This window comes from Quercus lobata, chromosome 4 (assembly GCF_001633185.2).
Source record: "Quercus lobata isolate SW786 chromosome 4, ValleyOak3.0 Primary Assembly, whole genome shotgun sequence".
NCBI lineage: Eukaryota > Viridiplantae > Streptophyta > Magnoliopsida > Fagales > Fagaceae > Quercus > Quercus lobata.
In genome coordinates this window covers 9,381,702-9,397,482 of record NC_044907.1, presented here as the reverse complement: position 1 = coordinate 9,397,482, position 15,781 = coordinate 9,381,702, and the positions used below count along the sequence as shown (strand labels likewise).

Here is a 15,781-nt window from a genome sequence, read left to right as displayed (position 1 = left end):
CTCTTCCAGTTCCTATTGGAGTCTGGCATATCGGACACTAGCCTTAGCCCTTTCTCCCGGGCATTAAAATGATACGTCCCCTTAGACGAGGCGATGTGGTGAGGCCTATAACAATAAAAGAATTCCCCTAATGTGAGCTGACGGTGTCCTCCACTAAGACAGCCCCAAAGGATTTCAGCTCCTATAAAAGTCCTCCAGGCGTTTGGGGCGATCTGGGTGACGGATATTCCAAGGAAGTCAGCAAGTTGACGGTGTAGAGCCGTCAACAGTAACCTCAGACCCGCAGCAAACATGGCATCATACATGCCAACGTCAGCTGTCCTTCCGGAGTAACACCTCTCATCCTCTGTAGGGAGACGGAGGGGGATGTGGTCTGGGATTTGGTAACGAACCCGTAACTCCCTAAAAACTTTACCACTCATCCCAGGCGAAAATTTGTTGACGGCCCAATCCTCAGGAAGGATGAAGGGACGGCTATCTCCAGGACCCTCGGAGGTTCCTTCACTGGATCTCTTATCCCCGTCACTATCATCTCCGTCAACATCCACTCCATCCCCGTCGTTTCCATCCCCTCTTCCCTCATACTCATCTCCCTCGGCAAAACTCTTATCGTCGTCAGGAGATTGGGCTGACGACCCTCTCTCTGATGGAAGGGAGAAGTCTAACTCATCTCCAGAACCAAAGGTTTCGTCGTAGCCCGCTCCTTCGCGGACTGACGACTCCTCACAAGACGCGTTACTTGACATCTGACTACCTACAAGTGACGGGTTTAAGCTAAGTACCTAGGCTGACGACTGTACCAATGAGGCAAAATAAAAAAGGGAAAGAAGAAGGAAGGGAAGAGAAAATGAAAACTTACCAGTATGGAGGCCTTCTGGACGACTCTAAAAGGCAGCAACAGATAAGCCGACGGAAGTAAAGCTGACGAAGAAGGGCGACAGTCTTTCTCTCCACAAGATCAGCAAGAATGAAATAGTGAAAAATGAGGGGAGGTGCTGCTTATATATAAAAAAATGGCGCGGAAGACGAGGCGACGTCTCGTCGAATGCAGAGCCAATAGGAGCAAGCCACCTGTCCAAGGCATTAAATGCACAAGATCCACGCGAACGATATCCCTATAAACCAACTCCATAACCCGTCAGTATAAAGTCTGACGGAGGTATGGAGTAGGGGGCAAGTGATGAGGATAAAATTAGTCAGGCGAGAGTGACGGTCCAAGCTGGACAAGCGTGACGGGATAAAACTATACCGACGGCATTTCTTCAAGGCTGACGGAGGAATGTAGGAAGAGCACATAAAACTGGCCATCCTGAAGAGTGACGGAGACTCCTGATGAGGATAAAAGGAGAGCCTAACCATGACGGAAATAAAACCGACGGTTTAATACATTTCCTTTGGTCGTAACAGACGGTGCTTATGCTGACGGTCATAGGATCAGCTGACTCCGTGGTTGACGGCTCAAATGCTGACGGTATAACAAAGGTGACGGAGGTAAATTGAAGCTGACGGACCGGGCACAAGTTTACTTGCTTCCCACGCTAGATAATATTTAAAGGATCCCCATAAGGAAAAGATCCCGTAAAATACGCTCAAAAGGACTCCTATAAGGAAAGGACTTCTACTCCAAGGTAAAGAGGTCAACCTTCTACTAGTATAAAAACCCAAGCATCCTCACAAACTAAGGTACGCATAATTTACCCTCTCTAGCACTCTAGAGTAGTGAGAATAGTTCTAACTTGACCTTCGGAGGGTGTTTGGCCGGTACCACACCGGTACTCTCTGCTAGGTTATTCCCTTTTGTTGTGCAGGTGCCATTGGCGATCGTGCGAGGAACGTGTGACTCACTGGTGGTATTATTTCCGACATCATCAATAGATAAATTCAACTTCCTCAAGAAAGTATGGTTGGAAACCTAATGTGTTGGATAAAAATTGCTTTCTGACCATCATAGACAAAAAGAATTCCATTGGAATGAAATTCCTATAGGTAAAATATATGTTCTAATTAAAAATTAATCTTGTTAAGAAATTGTAGAAATCTCCTAGAAGAAGTTCCTGAACCAAGTAATACTTCGAGGAAGCAATGCTAACCAAAACTATGTCTCAAATATTTTATTCTCTGGAAGCACCTTTCATTTCAAAAGACAGGGAATAAATAAAAAATAAAAAAAGTCGTCTTTGGGCTCAAATTCAAGTTCAAGTTGGTGCATGTTACAATATTTATTCTCAAAAGTTGAAATCAGTTTCAATTGGTAAATCGTTGCATTTGATATGTTTACATCTTTTTCTGGAAAGAATTTGGTTAAAAATCAGTTAAATAAGTATGCCAATCAACTGATAAGTTAAGTGATTAAATTTATTATTTTCTAATTATTTAAATTTTTAGGAGAATTTAAAATGTTGAAAATCTCACTTCTTGGGTACCACATTAAGGGAGAGTGTTGAAATAATGGTTAAGTCAAAAGTGAGGGGAGATTTGAAATTATAATAAAGTGATTAAATTCACCATTTTTGAATAGCTTAAACTTTTGAAAAAAATTTCGATAATTTATCAATGAAACACAAACGCACAATCAAACTTAATTAGCTATAACACCTAAATGAATTGCACCAAAGTTTTCCCCATAAAACACAATTTATCATCAATTCCAAAGTAAAATTCTGGTGCTGAATGTTGAAGCATTTTCTTTCCTCATCATGTCCTCTAATTGATTCTTTTTTCCTCCCCTTCTTTCTTATTGACTTTCACATTTTTTTTAAGCCCCTTGATATAATTATGTAAATTATTTGCATCTGCCATAAGAAATGTATTATTTATTTATTCTTTCACCCACCGATAAGAACAGTCGAGCAGCTCTCTCTCTTTTTCTATTTTTTTGCCTGCTAATTTTAGTTCTTTAAATATTGGAGAAAGGATCATTGAAAGAAAGCAAATCTAATTCTTTATCCGATCAGAACTCATTGCCAGCTGCAGAACCTTGACAATAGAAATCCTGCAGAACTTTGAACGAGTTTATACTTTATACTACTCATGGAGGTCGTATATAGGAATAGGAGTAGTACCTAAACAAGTTGCCTATATCATAACCTAGTCTTTTCATTATAAAGAATATTTTAAAAGGAAGAGGTCACTTGCAAAATTGAATTGAAAAAAATTTTGGGGACCTGTACAGTGTAATATTTCCAAATCATTGGATTGGCAAATTGTTTTGCTGAACATATATACTTCACTAATTTAGGGGGCATGAAGATTAGGTGCACTGTTATCGAGCCACTGGTCATAATGATCATCTTGAAATCAAGACAATACTTAGCTCTAATTGTTTTTGTGAAATGCAAACGATCAACCAATGCCTATAATGTAGCATATTGTTTAAGTAGAGCAGCACATACAATTTGTCATAGAATATGTGAGCAGTGTACCTAGTCAAAGTCACCAGGTATGAACTCGCAGATGATAAACTATTTACAGAGTCTTAACATTAAAATCATCTGAACTAGTACATGATGGATTGAATTTGATAAGAGCAAGTACCGACCACCCATGAGATGCTTGTGATTATTACAAAAAGTCATACATGGCTAAATGGGCTTACACCAAAATATATTATTTTATCTTTATCACAACATAACATACAATCAATCTAAACAGGGTCTTGTATGTATTGATCGTTCTTCGTAAGCTGTCTTCCCCACAAACGATCTTTCTTATCTAGTTATCTATCTTTACTTGTCTAAAGAGTGACCATTTAGCATTCATTCATCTGCTAGTGTGCAATGGCGGAAGGAGCTCTCATCAAAGTTGCTGAGGGAATCATTGGGCAATTGGGAAACCTAGCACTCAAAGAGATTGGATTGCTATGGGGTGTCAAAGCTGAGCTTGAAAAGCTTGGGAACCCGGTTTCAACAATTGAAGCTGTGCTTCTGGATGCAGAGGAGCAACAGTGGCAGATCAAGAATTGGTTGGGAAAGATGAAGGATGTACTATATGAAGCGGATGACTTGCTGGATGGCTTTTCCACTGATGTTTTACGACAAGAAGTAATGACCCAGAACAAGATGCCAAAAGAGGTACGCATCTTCCTTTCCAAATCAAATCAGCTTGCATATGGTTTTAAAATGGGTAATAAGATTAAGGCAATTAGGGAGAGGTTAGATGCCACTGCAGCTGATAGGAGGTTCCACTTAGAGGAACGTCCTAGGGAGACACAAGTCAATAGGGTAAGGGAGACTCATTATTTTGTACGTGTTGAAGATGTTATTGGGAAAGAGAACGATAAGAAGGTGATCATGGACTATTTATTAGATTCCAATATTGAAGAGAATGTGTCAGTTCTTCCGATAGTTGGAATTGGAGGTTTAGGGAAGACCACATTAGCTCAATTGGTATTCAATGAAGAAAAAATGCAAAAACATTTTGATAAAAAATTGTGGGTGTTCGTCTCTGATGATTTTGATGTAAAAATAATTGTTGAGAAAATTTTAGAATCTGCAAAAGGCAAGAAACTAGAAAACCTTGAAATGAACACATTGATAAATGATCTTCAAAAAGAAATTGATGGAAAGAGATATTTACTTGTATTAGACGATGTGTGGAATGATGATTCACAAAAATGGGATAGTTTAAAAAGTCTTCTACTAAGTGGTGAAAGAGGTAGTAGAATATTGGTGACTACACGTGAGGAGAAGGTTGCAAAGATTTCAAAAACTATTGAACATACTTTTTAAGGGGTTTAAATGAAGAGGAGTCGTGGTCTTTATTTAAGCAAAAGGCATTTGAAAAAGGACAAGAACTAGAAAATTTAAGAATTAATGAAATTGGAATGGAAATTGTTAGAAAGTGCAAAGGAATTCCACTCGCCATAAAGACTACAGGAAGCCTATTATACTTTACAGACTCAGAACAAGAATGGTTGTCTTTCAAGAATAAGGATTTTTCAAATGTAAATAAAAAAGAAATAAATATCCTACCAACACTTAAGTTGAGTTATGATCACCTCCCATCACATTTGAAACAATGTTTTGCTTATTATAGTTTATTTCCAAAGGATTACCAGATTGAAAAGGAGACGTTGATTAAGCTATGGATGGCATAAGGATTCATTAAGCTGTCAGGTCAAAATCAATGTTTAGAAGATGTTGGTCATGAGTAATTTATGGAATTACTTTGGAGATCATTCTTTCAAGAAGTTGAAGAAAATTGGCGGGACGATGTACCTAAATTCAAAATACATGATCTCATGCATGATTTGGCAATATCAGTAGTTGGACTAGAGAACATCACTTTTGGTATAAATGGGGAAAACATCGGTGAAAAAACCCATTACGTCTCATTTGGTTTTAATTTAAGCTCATCATTGAAAATTCCAACCTTGTTGTTTAAAGCAAATAGTATGAGAACATTTCTTTTGCCAAGTCAAGCTTGGCATCCATGTCAAGCAATATGGAACCAATCACGAGTATGGAACCAATCAACTTGTGATACATTTGTTTCAAGTTTTAAGTTCTTGCGCATGTTAGATTTGAATGGCACTGGCGTTAGTAGTGTGCCACATTCTATTGGAAAGTTGAAGCTTTTAAAATATCTCGATCTTTCAGGGAAAAATTACATAAAAATGCTTCCTAATTCCATTACAAGGTTGCAAAATTTGGAGACATTAAATCTCTCTTGTTGTAGAGGACTAATAGAATTGCCAAGAAATACTAAATTAGTCGATCTTAGGCATCTTAACATTGATGGGTGCTAGAGCTTGACTCATATGCCACGAGGACTTGGGCAATTAACTAATCTCCAGTCACTAGCTGAGTATGTGTTGAGTACGGACTCTAGGTGTGGTGGTGAATTGAAGGAACTTCATGGATTAAACCATTTGAGAGCAAATCTTAGGATTAAAAATCTGAGACATGATAAAGATACTGAATTAGAATGTAACTCTGCAAGTTTGAAAGAAAAGGAACACCTTGAAGGCTTAGCGTTAGAGTGGATAAAAGGAGATTTCGATGAAGTGGATGTTGGGTACGATGAGAAGTCAATCGAAGCTTTGATACCACCCATAATCTTAAACATTTGGAATTAAAAGGCTACATGGGAGTGAGATATCCAAGTTGGCTTTCATCACTAAAAACAATAGCAAAGTCAATCTCTTCTGCTCATAGTTAATCTTCTTCTTCTTCTTCTTCTTCTTCTTCTTCTTTTTCTTCAACACTTACTGCCTCATTGGCCCCTCTCTCCAAATTAAAATCTTTGCATATTAGTCTAATGAAAGGCAATGATGGTCTTCTCCTTCAAACTATACAACATCTCATTGCACTTGAGGAACTTGTGTTATTTAATTATAATGGGGAAGGGATGGAATTGGAATGGCAATGCCTAAGGAAGCTTCAAAATCTAAGATTGTATGATCATCCAAAATTGGCCTCTCTTCTAGTGGGACTTCAACAGGCCACCTCTCTGTGAAATCTTAGATTTCAAATTGTCCGAGTTGGAAGACTTTGTGAAGTGGATCTGCAACATCATATCTCTTCAATCACTTGAGATTTGGGATTGCCCTAATTTGACATCATTGCCTGGCCTTACGTATTTGAAGACATTAACAATTTGGAATCGTCCCATCTTAGTGGAAAGTTGCAAGAGTGGTGATTGGCTTGCCCACATCCAAAACTTGGTTGGAGATCTAGCTCAACCAAAAGAAGAAGAAAAATCTTCTTTTGCACCCACTTTAAATTTATAGCTAATTTTCCCCTTGGTTATTGATTTTCATTATGCAGAACAAACTGAGAAAAAAAAGAAAAAAAGAAAAAGGAATATGAACTTAAAAATCAATTCTTTACCAAAATATTTGGGCATTGAAGTTGTTTAACAATTCAATAACCCAGTGGTAATTAATTATCGAGTAGTGGTTTCTTTTTTTCTTTGTCAGCTAATAGAACTTTCATTCCTCACATGCTTTCTTAACATATTAGGAGAAAGAATATGGCAAATCATTCATATGTTTCTTCATTCAAATAAATACATCCTTGTTTCTCAAACCAAGTTGATGTGGTGATGCATTTTGGATGTTTTACTTCTCATCTTGTCAGAGTGAAAATCAGCCCTTAGTGATGTTGCGATAACATTTGTGGGAGAAGTATATCTGGTAACAACACTATAGAATTAGCTTATGCAGGTATGTTTTTTGTTTGAATTCTCTGTTACACATAAACTCAAATGTGTTTTTATTTCCATAAAAGAAAAATGTTTTTTTTTTCTAATATAAGCGACGAATTTACTTATATCTGGTTTCTTTTTAGGTCATTCAAGATGGATGAACCATTTGTAAGTAACACTAGAAACAAATTGTAACCACATATTACATTATTTACAAAATATCTCGTCTTATATAATAATTGAATGTAAAATACTTTATGCTTCCTTAAAAAAAAAATTAAAAAATTAAAAAAAAAAACTTATAAAATTTAAAACACTTTCAAATAACAAATATAAATAGTTTAATTTAGAAAATCTAATATATTTTAGGCATAAATGCACTTTTAGTCCCTACATTTTGGCTTTTTCCATTTTGGTCCCTACATTTTCATTTTATCATTTTTAGTCCTTAAACCAATTAACACATGACATTTAAGTCCTTACTGTCACCCAACTAACAGAAAAAGCTGACGTGGCTAACGGCACATTAAAATAATAATTAAAAAAATCTATTTTGGCATTAAAAAATGCCACATCAGCATCTAAATTAATTTTAATTAAATAAAAAAAATTAAAAACAAAATGAATTGAGATCTAAGAACATAAGAACTTGTTCTTCAATGTTCTTCTTAAATCAAGAAATAAACCTAGCAAAGACATCAAACCTAGAATCAAAAGAGCAAACCCAGATTGAATATCAAAGACATCAAACCCAGCAACGACATCAAACCTAGGAACGACATTTTCCATATTCGCTAATTGGTCATTTTTTATTTAAATTAAATGAAGCTCTCTCTCATCAAACCCAACAACGACATCAGCGAATATGATCAAATACATTTTGGTCATTGCTCATCCACTAGATTTAACTTACTAAAGCTCTCTCTTGTCAAAAATGAAGCTTTCTTTCATCTAAAGCTCTCTCTCTCTCAATCTCTCAGATCAAAATCTCTATCTCTATCTCTCTTTCGGCTTTCTCTTTGGATCTGGGTTTAGAGAAAGAGATGGTGGGTGCTGGGTTCGATTGGGTTTGTTGGGATCTGGGCTTTCTCTTTGGCTTTGATCAGTGATCGTTGGTGGGTTTGATCGGATCTGGGTTTAGAGAAAGAGATGTTGGTGGGTGCTGGGTTCAACTGGTTTCGTTAGTTGGGATTGTAGGGTTTGTTATTGTTATTGGTCTGATCGGTGATCGTTTCTAGACATTTGGGGTTTGGGGTTTGCTGGATATTTGGTTTTGGCGTTTGCTGGGAATTTCGCATTTCGCATTTTTTATTTTTTTAAGTTATTAACTTGTTGTGGTATTCAAAATTTCTTTGATTATGGTTTGGTTTGGGAGTAGATGAGTTGGATGCTTTGCTGGGTTTCTATTCTTTGGATGGTTTGGTTTGGTTGTGGTTTCGTGTGAGTTTTCCTTTGTTTGCTCTTGTTCATGCTCTTTGATTTGGTGATGTTCATGTTTTTCATTTTTCTTTTTTTTCCTGTAAGTTTGATGTTCATGTTCTTTTATTTTGGGTTTGCTCTTTGATTCTGGGTTTGATGTCGTTGCTAGGTTTATTTCTTGATTTAAGAAGAACATTGAAGAACAAGTTCTTATGTTCTTAGATCTCAATTAATTTTGTTTTTAATTTTTTTTATTTAATTAAAATTAATTTAGATGCTGATGTGGCATTTTTTAATGTCAAATTAGATTTTTTAATTATTATTTTAATGTGCCGTCAGTCATGTCAGTTTTTTCTGTTAGTTGGGTAACGGTAAGGATTTAAATGTCACGCATTAATTGGTTTAGAAATTAAAAGTAGTAAAATGAAAATATAGGAACCAAAATCGAAAAAAGCCAAAATGTAAGGACTAAAAGTGTATTTACATCTATATTTTATCAACTATAATTTCTCGTATATCTCAAAAAAAAAAAAAAAAGCTATAATTTGCAATATTTAAGAACGTCTTGGAGATTAATATTTATAAGTCTCATCTATTATTTTCATTTTCACTTAACAAATAAAAAAATAAAAAAAGTTGTTAAAGGATTTGGGACTAGTGGTTGTGAACTTACCAACTTTGTACTTCGTTTTATTATTATTTTTCCTGTATTTTATTAAATCCAATGATTAGTACGTTTTTTTTTTTTTTTTTTTAATTATCATCAAATCTTGACGTGAGGAGTGTTGGGAATAATATCTGTACAATTTTAAATTCGCACCTAATCAACGTTAACTATATGACTACGGATATGGTAGCTTTTGCCTTTAGCGAGATTTCTTGGACAGATTATATATACAGCGGGCTTAGGACGAATGGATACATAGCGAGGATTTGGTATTGTCATGGGCCTTATGGCAGCTTGGGCTTTATAAATGGGCGTTCACGTCACAGTTGCACTACCTCTTCAATAAGCAATTGAGCTTTAGTTGAGTAATTGAATGCAAGCATTTTGAAAATGATGCTAAGTATGAAACACCGAAAGCAGATCAACTTGAATAGGTTATTTGCATATTGGTTGTTCAGGGCCTCCAAGCACAAGATTCACATATCTGCAACACTTGGAAAATCATAGGCCATTTTTAAAGTGATAGAGTAATATGAATTGTAGACCATTTTCCAAGTAAACTAAAAAAGATACAAATAATTAATCAAAGGCTTTTGTTAATAGGTGTACTATTGCACTTGTTAAGGAAGAATCGAATATGTCCAACTATACTGAAAAGTAATAAAAACTAATCAATAAATACTTTTTTTTTTTTTTTGAGATAATTACAATATGCTAAATCCCGTAGTTTGAACAATTTTCCCACAAAACTCTAACTCTAAGCACTTTGTGCATAAGGAGATACTAATTTAGCTACAAGGCTCATCTTTTAACTAAAAGCCAAGACATTCAAATAGAGGAGTATTTATATCATTCATAGTTCTCCACCGACCTTTAATTTGCTTAGAAAGAAGACTGTCTGAAAAAAAAAAAAAAAAAAAAAAAAAAAAAAAAAAAAAAAAAAAAAAAAAAATACAAACAAACTCAACCTTAACCGATACACTAACACTCACTAATTGGACCCTTAATTAAATTGAATGAGTCAAGCATGCACCTACCACCTAGGTTCCTTTTTTTTTTTTTTTTTTTTCTTTTTTTGAATCCTATATTCGTTATTTAAATGAGATTTACCCAAACCAAAAGCCAGCCACCACATCCCACCTGTAGCTTAATTCCCACATATAATCTTCAATCATTTTACTACCTCACTTGGTTATGAGCTCTAGAAGTTACTAGGTTCGTTTTCATTAATAATTTCAATAGTTATTATTATAGGTAACTTAAATAGTTTTATTGCTTATATCAATTATTAACCAAAAAGCATCCACAGTTCTGGGCAGGGAATATCACACTGAATGATAGTTCTCAAATAGATATTATGTAAACTTATATACCTCATATTGACAGAATAAACTCTATCATATGTACTTAAGGATAATGGACAAAGTGTAACCATCCCATAATGCAAGTGGTACTTTTTTAAAAAAAATGAAATTTACAGAAAGTGGTTAGGGCATTTCCTCTATATTAATCATATCCCTAGAGTTGGTGATCTACTTGTTTGTCGAATTCCAAAAAAAAAAAAAAAAAAAAATTATGTAGTTATTAAAAACCTAAAATGTCAAATCTTGTATCTTTGAGTGTTTTTTCTTGCTATTATTTTATATTTCCTTTACTAATTAATTGTAATTTGAATGATAATTCTAGATAGCGATGCTTTTGTTATTTTGGCCACAGTCATACATGGCATATAGTCATGTAACCTTTATTTATGTCCAAAAAACACTATTGTTTGTTTATTATTATAAGAACAGAACCGGGCAGGTTCAACCTGCAAGCATTATGGCGAGGAATCTAACATGGGGAAATAATATACTGGTGTTTGGTAAATCATAGCTTTGTATGTGTTTGACACATGGATATAAAAGTGGAGAGAAAAATAAAACATATTGTGTTTCTTATTATATTCTTTTATTAGATTACATGTTTATCTTTCTTGCGAGGATTAAGTCACTCACATCTTCAGAATTCCACTGATTTTTTTTCCGATTTTAGTTTCTTCTCAACAAATTGGACCAGATGATAATAATAAACTTCTAACAATAGCAAACCAAGATCAAGATATTAAAAAAAAAAAAAAAAAATCAAGTGTCTCTTGATACAACATCAAGCTTATTTCTAGATTACGTTCATTTAACTACAAAATAGGAAGAGATACATAACTTTCTCAAAAAAAGAAAAAAGAAAAAAAAAAAAAGGAAGAGATATATAGCAACCCAGATGTTATCTTCATTGTATTAATTCTTCAACTATACAACTTCCCTATTCAATATTATGAGAGTGAGATCATTCATTAATCAAACACTTCGGCTTAAAACATTTTCCACTTACTTTCCTCCAATTTTGGAAAGATAAAAAGGTAGTAAATCCAAATAGAATAATCATCCTTCCATTTTTTCCCCTTTCTTCCATCTTTTACTCTAGCAAATAAGAGAAAATAGTTATTCATCTTTCATTTTCTTTCCACCATATTCTATTCTCTTACTTTTACACCCTACAAAACATACTCTGAATTAATATAATCTCTATTTTAAAATTTAAACCAATTTTGTTAAAAAAATTTAAGAAAAACTCAAACATAATTTTTTTTTTTTTTTTTTTTTTTTTTTTTTTTTTTTTTTTTAAGGACAATTTTGATACACACTCTTTATAGCATCCTCCATATATTGAAATCTTTCTTCTTTTTTTGTTTTTTTTTTTTTAAAAAAAAAAATTTTAACTCGATTTCAATTAAAAATGTGAAATCTTGTTTTAAGGTAAAACTTTAAAATCATTATTTTATCATTGCTCTTTTGTTTTTATATGGTTTCTTTGAACCACAAGTGACAAGTACAATCATTATTTAGATTTCTATGAAAATGTTATATACTATTTTAATGAGCAAAGATAAAATATGAAGAACAAGTATTGTATTTTACAATTTTGTCAAACTAAGTAAATTTTTTTGTTTAAAGAAAAACTATAAATTGTTTACAGCAGCCTCAAATTTGTTGTAGTCGTTTGTCAAGAGCTCTCTCTCTCTCTCTCTCTCTCTCTCTCTATTTTTGTTTTATTTTATTATTATTTTTATTTTATTTTACGGAGTACTTGGACAAGTTGTCCAGCACTATCTCTTCAACAAGCAATTGAGCTTTAGTTGAGTCATTGAATGTTAAGTAGGAAACACCAAAAGCAGATCAACTTGAATAGGTTATTTGTACATGGTTGTCCATTGCACAAACTTCACATTTTTGCAAGGTCCGGAAATCATAGACAATTTCAAAAGTGATGACTAGTATGAAATCATAGGCCATTTTCCAAGTAACCCCAAAAAAATAACAAAGAATTAATTGAAGGCTTTTCATTATAGATGTTTAATTGCACTCCTTAAAGGAAGAATCAAGCGAGTCCAACTATATTGGAAAGTAATAACAGCTAATCAATAAATACATCCTTTTAATTGAAAGTCAGAACATCCGTATATATCAGAAATATCTATATCAAACATGCTTCTCCGCAGATCTTTAAACTACTTAGAAAGAAGACCTTGTCTTTTTTATGTTTTAACGTTGTGCAACATCCTTAAAAAAAATAAATAAATAAAATGATTGCCAAAAAAAAATCTCAACTTTAACCAAATTTATTAACTGGACCTTTAATTAAATTGAATGAGTCAAGCATGCACATATCACCTAGTTCGGTTTTTTTTTTTTTTTTTTTTTTTTTTTTTTTTTTTTCCGGTGAGAATCCTATATTCTTTATTTAAATGAGATTTACACCAAAACAAGTTGGACAAACCAGCAGCCACCACATCTCTCACCTGTAGCTTAATTCCCACATATAATCTTCAATCGTTTTAATACCTCACTTGGTTACGATCTCAAGAAGTTAACTAGGTTCTTCTTCTTCTTCCTTTTTTTTTTTTTTTTTTTTTTTTTTTTTTTTTTTTTTTCAATCGTTCTTAATTCTTATTATTTGTAACTTAAATAGTCTTTATTGGTTATATCAATTATGAACCAAAAATCATCCACTGCTCCTGGCCTGCAAGGAATATCACATATAGTAGCTCTCAAATAGATAATATGTGAACTTATATATCTCATATTGAATATTGAATAAACTCTATCATATGTACTTAAGGATATATAATGGACAAAGTGTAACCATCCCATAATGCAAGTGGTCTTTTCTTTTTCTTTTTTCTTTTTTAATGAAATCTTACGGCAAGTGGTTTGGGCCTTCCTCTTTATTAATCATATCCCTAGAGTTGGTGATCTACTTTTTTGTCGACTTCGAAAAAAAATTAATTATGCTGTTATTGAAAATATCTCTGAGGATTTTTTCTTACTATTATTTTATATTTCCCTTATTAATTTGCATGATAATCCTAGATTGCGATGTTTTTGTTACTTTGGCCACTGCGTACATGGAATACAGTCATCTAGCCTTTATGTCCAAAGAACACTAATGTTTGTTTATTTTTATCAGAATAGAACCGGGCAAGTTCAACCTGTTAGCATAGTATGGAGAGAAATCTTCACATGTTGCAAAGAGCATGGTTTTCAGATCCGGATCGTTTAAAGAAAAAAAAAAGTTTAAGATTTTTAAGGTTCGACCGAGATTGACCGAGGTTGAACTATGACGATGTTATAATTAATTTAGTAATTAATTAAAATACAAATAGAGGTATATTAAATTTATAAATACTAGATGAATATACTAAAAATAATTGAAACAAAATTTATAATAAAATTTCATGATATTATAAGTGTGGGGGCCAGTTAGTCAGAAGATACTATTAAAACTGTACGTATTGGGCCTATGACCCAATCCAAGGATACTTACTAGTTCGAGGATGGTCAAATAAGGTTATTATGGGAATGGTAGAAGAAGAAGAAATAAAGACTGTATATGATAGTCCAAAATATGTCCGAAGAGAAAAGTCATATCGCAAATGGAGATCCGAGGTCAGTAGGAATGTCCTATTATCCTGAAATATCCTTCAAGGTTGCATCACAGTTAGAAGTTAGATATTGGATAAGAGAGGAGTAGAGGGAGGCAACAAATATCTACAAAAGCTGCTACCTCCATATTAAATGCATCCCAGCTAACTCTCTAGCCGCATTAATGTGGAGGTGATACCTGAATAATGGTGAAATAGCCTTATAACTACTAGTTGAAGGTTCTAAAAGGTGTTGGATGGGACAAAAACGAGTTCCTAGAACCTAACCTATATATGTGTGGTGGGGATAATACCAAAATTATAGTATATAACATGGAAAGGTGGCCTAAAGAAAAGGGATCGGAAAACCAAGAAATCTTTGTAATAATCCTTTAAACTCTTGTAACCTTGATCATCAATTTAACATTATAACATAGCTCCTTGGACTGTGCTGAGGATAGATTTTCTTACCTTACTTGTGTTTGATTCTCTTAAATAAACGACTGTTATTGTCTTTATTACTGAATAGAATTAGTTCTTTCACACACGCTCTACAAATTCATTGTTTGGACTCGTTGGACTAAAACCCAATCCTATATTGGGTCAAATCCAAATTCAGTCCTTACAATAAGGTTAATATAAAATAGTACAACATAAATGAGCCTGGAAAAAAAAATTGTATAGTAGTCCATCAAGTCTAAATCATTTTGATTAAATAAAAAAAAATCACTTTTAATTATTTTAGTAAATTTTCATGCAAAGGCATTATTCTTAAATTGCAAGTAAATTTATCAAAGAAAAAAAAATTTAGTAATATTTAATAAATTGAGAGAAAGGTAATGGAATAAGTTGAAAAATTGTAAATAATATAAATTTAAAATAAATATAATAATACTTCAAAATTGTTCGCAAGAAACCTAAATGGTGTGTTATTAGGTCAGAGCACCAGCTATGGTTCTTATATTAGGCCTGAGGTCTCATGTTTTCGATTGCATTTGATTTTTGAAGTGCCTAATCAAAGTCCATAGCACAGTTATGATTTTGTTTTCATTTTTATTTATTTTTATATCCTGTTCTTACGAAAGAAAATTGAAAAGCTACATCATTTTTAATTAACCAAAATTAAATAAAAACCATTAGGTCTAAGTACACTATAAAAGATATCATGTGTTTTCAAAGTTCCATAGTTAAGTTTGAGCGTTACTTAATGCAGCAAGTTATTTTGTATTTGGTATTGAATATGGTTATTATGTTTGTTTGTTTTGTCATTTAGGAGACTAGTTTTGACAAACCAGCAACAATCACCACCACATCCCAACTGTATCTTAATTCCTACATTTAATCTTCATCCATTTTTAAAGCCCCACTTAGTTGGAAGTTAGTGAAATTAAAAAGCTAATTAGAGTTTTGTAATTCAATTATCATTGTATTTTCAACTGAGATATCCAAATTCAAATAACTTTTTTCTATTATAACAATCGAATTTATTAACTACTACCGGGTCTTGTTGCCTAAGTGGTATCCGGTTCACCTAGTAACCATTAGAGTGGGGATTCTATTTCCCGCAATAAACAATTACCCAACAAAAA

General features: G+C 33.3%; 1 protein-coding gene and 1 pseudogene across 1 annotated transcript in view; both read left to right on the top strand.

Moving 5' to 3' along the window:
• The window catches only part of LOC115986365 (putative disease resistance protein RGA1), a 54,095-nt gene that overhangs the window by 32,306 nt on the left and 6,008 nt on the right, over positions 1-15,781 (top strand). The window lies entirely within an intron of this gene.
• LOC115984543 lies at positions 3,777-6,076 on the top strand (annotated as a pseudogene).